Genomic DNA, 5,866 nt, shown 5'->3' on the forward strand with positions numbered 1-5,866 from the left:
AGCTCCCATCCCATTACTCCATTTCTCCCCTTTAACTGGCTCTAGCATTGAATTAAACCGCTTAATTAAGCGCTTTCTTGAGATACAACTTATATACCATAATATCCATCCATTTAAAGTATACAATTCAGGGCCCCCGGTTGGCTCAGTTGGAAGAGCACATCACTCTTGATCTCAAGGTTGTGAGTTCAAGCCCCACACTGGGCATAGCGATTACTAAAAAATAAATTAATAAAATTTAAAATAAAGTGTACAATTCAATGGCTTTGGTATATTCAGAGTTGTGCAACCATCACCATAATCAAATTTAGAACATTTTCATTACTCCAAAAAGAGAGCGACATCCACATGTGGACACCAGGCCAAGTTAGTCTGCTTCCCTTCTCTAAGCTTGAGGGCCAACACGACATGGTAAAGTTCATAGGAGAGAAAAGTCGTGTCTCTGTGTGTGGTTATGTTTGCTCTCTGATCCCCACAATGGGCGTCTGTAGCAGCAAGGTAGGAGGTGATTATCTTGGCACTTTGGGGGCATACTCTCTAAGAAGTACCAACCTTTGCTTCAGGCACCCTTCCCTCTGAGAAGCAGAGGGTCAGAAATGGGGGCCCCAGGTCTGCAGACATCCCTACCAGCAAAACACCCATTGCACTCTGAGGGTGTCTGTGTCATCCTGGGCTGTTATAATGAAACACAACAGACCAGGCAGCTTGAACAACAGACATTTCTTTTTCACTATTCTAGAGGCTCCAAATCCAAGAATCAAGGTGCCGGAAGGTTCCGTTCTTGGTGAGTGCCATCTTGCTGGCTTGTAGATGGCTGCCTACTTGCTGTGTCCTCACATGGCAAAGAAACAGAGTGCACTTTGGACTCTTCCTCTTCTTATAAAGACAACAATCCCTTTTGCTTGTCTGATTGCTGAAGCTAGGACTTCTAGGACTATGGTGCACGACAGTGGTAAGAGTGGACACCCCTGCTCTGTTCCTGACCTTGGGGGGAAAGCACTCAGTTTTCCCCATTGAGAATGATATTCGCTGTGGGCTTTTCGTAGATGGCTTCTATGATATAGAGGTATGTTCTCTCTATCCCTACACTGTAAAGAACTTTAATCAAGAAAGGATGCCATACTTTCTCAAAGGCTTTTTCCGCATCTATTGAGAGGATCATATGGTTCCTGTTCTTTCTTTTATTAATGTAGTATATCACATTGATTGATTTGTGGATGTTGAACCACCCTTGCAGCCAAGAATAAGTCCCACTTGGTCACGGTAAAGAATACTATTAATGTACTGTTGGATCCCACTGGCTAGTCTCTTGGTGAGAATTTTGGCAACCATGTTTATCGGGGATATTGGTCTGTAATTCTCCTTTTTGGTGGGGTCTTTGTCTGGTTTGGGGATCAAGGTTATGTTGGCTTCATAGAACAAGTTTGGAAGTTTTCCTTCCGTTTCTATTTTTTGAAACAGTTTTAGAAGAATAGGTATTAATTCTTTTTTAAATGTGTGGTAGAATTCCCCTGGGAAGCCATCCAGGCCTGGACTCCTGTGTTTGGGGAGAATTTTTTAACACTGCTTCAATTTCCTTGCTGATTATGGATCTGTTCGGATTTCCTATTTCTTCCTGTTTCAGTTTTCATGGTGTATGCTTCTCTAGGAATGCATCCATTTCTTCCAGATTGCCTAATTCGTTGGCATATAGTTCCTTATAACTTATGAGTGTTTGTGTTTATCTTCAGTGTTGGTTGTGATCTCTCTTCTTTCATTCATTTCATTTTTATTTATTTAGTTCTTTCTCTTTTCTTTTGGATAAGTCTGGCCAGGGGTCTATCTTATCAATTCTTTCAAAGAATCAGCTCTTAGTTTAGTTGATCTGTTCTATTGTTCTTCTGGCTTCTATTTCATTGATTTCTACTCTAATCGTTATTCATTCTCTTCTGCCACTGGGTTTAGGCCTTGTTTGCTGTTCTTTCTGCAGCTCCTTTAGGTGTAAGGTTAAGTTGTATATTTGAGACCTTTCTTGTTGACAACAAAAAGAAATAAAGGGCATCCAAATTGGCAAAAAAGAAGTCAAATTCTTACTCTTCACAGTTGACATGATACTCTATGTGGCAAACCCAAAAGACTCCACCCCCAAATTTCTAGAACTCATACAGGAATTCAGCAAAGTGCCAGGATATAAAATCAATGCATAGAAATCAGTTGCATTTCTATACACAAACAATGAGAGAGAGAAAGAGAAATTAAGGAGTCGGTCCCATTTACAATTGTACCAAAACCCATAAAATACCTAGGAATACACCTAACCAAAGAGACAAAGGATCTATACTCAGAAAACTACAGAATGCTCATGAAAGAGACTGAGGAAGACACAAAGAAATGGAAAAATGTTCCATGCTCATGGATTGGAAGAACGAATATTGTTAAAATGTCTATGCTACCTAGAGCAATCTATATATTTAATACAATCCCTATCAAAATACAATCAACTTTTTTCACAGAGCTGGAACAAATAGTCCTAAAATTTGTATAAACCAGAAAAGACCCCAAATAGCCAAAGGAATGTTGAAAAAGAAAACCAAAGCTGGTGGCATCACAATTCCAGACTTCAAGCTCTATTACAAAGCTGTAATCAACAAGGCAGTATGGTGCTGGCACAAAAACAAACCCATAGATCAATGGAGTGGAATAGAGAGCCCAGAAACAGGGCCTCAACTCTATGGTCAAATGATCTTCGACAAAGCAGGAAAGAATATCCAATGAGAAAAAGGACAGTCTCTTCAACAAAGCGTATTGGGAAAATTGCCCAGCCACATGCAGAAGAATGAAATTGGACTGTTTCCTTACACCATATACAAAAAAATAGACTCAAAATGGATGAAAGACCTAAATGTGAGATAGGAATCCATCAAAATCCTTGGAGAGAACACAGGCAGCAAGCCCTTTGACCTCGGTTGCACAATTTCTTGCTAGACACGTCTCCAAAGGCAAGAGAAACAAAGGCCAAAATCAACTATTGGGACTTCACCAAGACACAAAACCTCTGTACAGCAAAGGAAACAGTCCACAAGACCAAAAGACAACTGACAGAATGGGAGAAGATATTTACAAATGTCTTATCAGATAAAGAGCTAGCACCCAAAAATCTATAAAGAACTTCTCCAACTCAATACCCAAAAAACAAATAATCCAATCAAGAAATGGGCAGAAGACATGAACAGACATTTCTCCAAAAAAGACTTACAAATGGCCAACAGACACATGAAAAAATGCTCAATATCACTTAGCATCAAGGAAATACAAATCAAAACCACAAGGAGATACCACCTCACACCAGTCAGAATGGTTAAAAGTAACAAGCCAGGATATGAGAGATGTTGGTGAGGATGTGGAGAAAAAGCAACCCTCTTACACTGTTGGTGGGAATGCAAGCTGGTGCAGTCACTCTGGAAAACAAGTTCCTAAAAGAGTTGAAAATAGCCCTACCCTACCACCCTGCAATTGCACTACTGGGTATTTACCCCAAAGATACAAATGTTCTGATCCAAAGGGGCACCTGCACCCCAATGTTTATAGCAGCAATGCCACAATAGCCAAACTATGGAAAGAGCCCAGATGTCCATCAACAGATGAATGGATAAAGAAGATGTGGCATGTATATACAATGGAATATTACTCAGCTATCAAAAAGAATTAAATCTTGCCATTTGCAATGACATGGATAGAATTAGAGGGTATTATTAAAGAAGTCAGTCAAAGAAAGACAATTATCATATAATCTCACTCATATGTGGAATTTTAGAAACAAAACAGAGGATCACAGGGGAAGGGAGGGAAAAATAAAACAAGACAAAATCAGAGAGGAAGACAAACCCTAAGAGACCCTTAATCATAGGAGACAAACTGAGGGCTGCTGGAGGGGAGGTGGGTGGGAGAACGGGGTAACTGGGGGTGATGGGCATTAAGGAGGACACTTGATGTCATGAGCACTGGGTGTTATATAAGACTGATGAATCACTGAGCTCTACCTCTGAGACTAATAATATGCTATATGTTAATTGAATTTAAATAAATAAATAAAAGACACTAATCCCATCCTGGCGGCCCCACCCCTCATGACCTCTCCTAAAAAGAACCACCTCCTAAAGGCCCTATCTCCAAATAGCTTCACATTGCAAGTTCGGGCTTCAACCTATGAATGGGGGGAGGGCAGCAGGGCACACAATTCAGTCCATACAGAGGGTTAAGGTCTGTAGCTGGGGAGACAGGGTAGGCACTCCACCCTCAGGAATAAGAGAGCCAGAGAGAGAGAGGGCGGGGAGGTCTTCCCATAACCAAGGAAGAAAGACACCCTGGGGGCCATGGGCCACTTCATCTAGCTGGGTCTCTCGACTCCGCAGCCGTGGTCATTTCTCAAAAGTTTTCTCTCTTTTTTTTTTTTTTAAGTTAAGTTGTGCATTAAAATACACCTCAGAGGGACGCCTGGGTGGCTCAGTGGGTTAAAGCCTCTGCCTTCGGCTCAGGTCATGATCCCAGGGTCCTGGGATCGAGCCCCGCATCGGGTTCTCTGCTCAGCAGGGAGCCTGCTTCCTCCTCTCTCTCTGCCTGCCTCTCTGCCTACTTGTGATCTCTGTCTGTCAAATAAATAAATAAAATCTTAAAAAAAAAATACACCTCACATCAGGAACTTTAAGTCCATGACATTGAAAGAGACCTCAACACGCAAAGGCAGTTAAGGGTGGGCTTGGGTGTCAATTTCCCCCCGGAGCCGTGGATGCCCCAGACGATCTCGGGCCCTGCTCGCCATGTATCCCTAGACGGTCACAATGAAGTAATGAAATGAGGACGTCTGATTCTTACTGCAAATCCCGGAAACCTCAGATTACTACTGCCAAACATTTTGAGCCACGGCCCGTCTGCTTTTAGTCTGTCGTACGTTGGGTCAACGAGCCAAATTCTGTCGTCTGCTCTAATTGTTTCAAGGATGTGAGTGTTTCCCTAATGAGCCGACCTCACCGCTTTTATGAGCCCCACAGAGCCCAGAACAGGGGTCAAAGGGATGGAGAGCATGATTATGATTACTAATACCCGACCATACTTTATGAGACATAAACATTCAGGATCATCCAAATCTAGCCAACCTGCTGCCGTTTTGAAGAGCGTGCCGTGTTTTCAGACTGAAGAAAGTCGTTTTATCCTAAGCATGCTGACACTCTGTCATAAGGTAGGATAGAGAAGGCATTCCTTCCCAGACCATCTCCCGGGGACAGCTCAGGCCGGGCAGGAAAGCATTCACTTCCTGCCCACGAGTGTGACACGCATTAGGTCACATGAGGAATAAGTTCCAAATCCTATTTTTGGAGGCGACAAGGGGGAGGCCAAGCTGGAAGCCGGAAGGAGCTCAAGGATTGCTTGGTAAAACCCACAGGTCTAGGGGGACGACAGCTCCCAAGACCTGCCTGGATTCTTCAGACTGTCCTCTCTCACGGTTTGAGTCCCCAAGTGGCTCTAGAGGGGGGCATTACAGGATGTTCTCATGAACCTTCAAGTCCTGTCGCCAGAGCCAAGGTCAGACTTTCAACCTGAGCGTGTTTTTCCTTTGGAATGTGCTAAACCAGGGTGCGCCCTCCTCCCCCGACACCACCGGCTGGGATGACAAGGATCAGGGAAGCTGACAGTTTTCAAAAGGGGCGGGGTTGAAAGAGACTTTAAAACCAATTGCCGGCTTTGTGCAGTGGCAGTATCATAGCCAATGAGGTTTATCCGAGGCGCGATTATTGCTAATTGAAAACCAATTGCCACTGGACAACAAAATGCTTAGAGCTGAGAAGGCCCAACAGTTCTACATTTAAAAAAAAAAAAAAAAATATATATA

Source organism: Martes martes (assembly GCF_963455335.1).
Source record: "Martes martes genome assembly, chromosome: 18".
Taxonomy (NCBI): Eukaryota; Metazoa; Chordata; class Mammalia; order Carnivora; family Mustelidae; genus Martes; species Martes martes.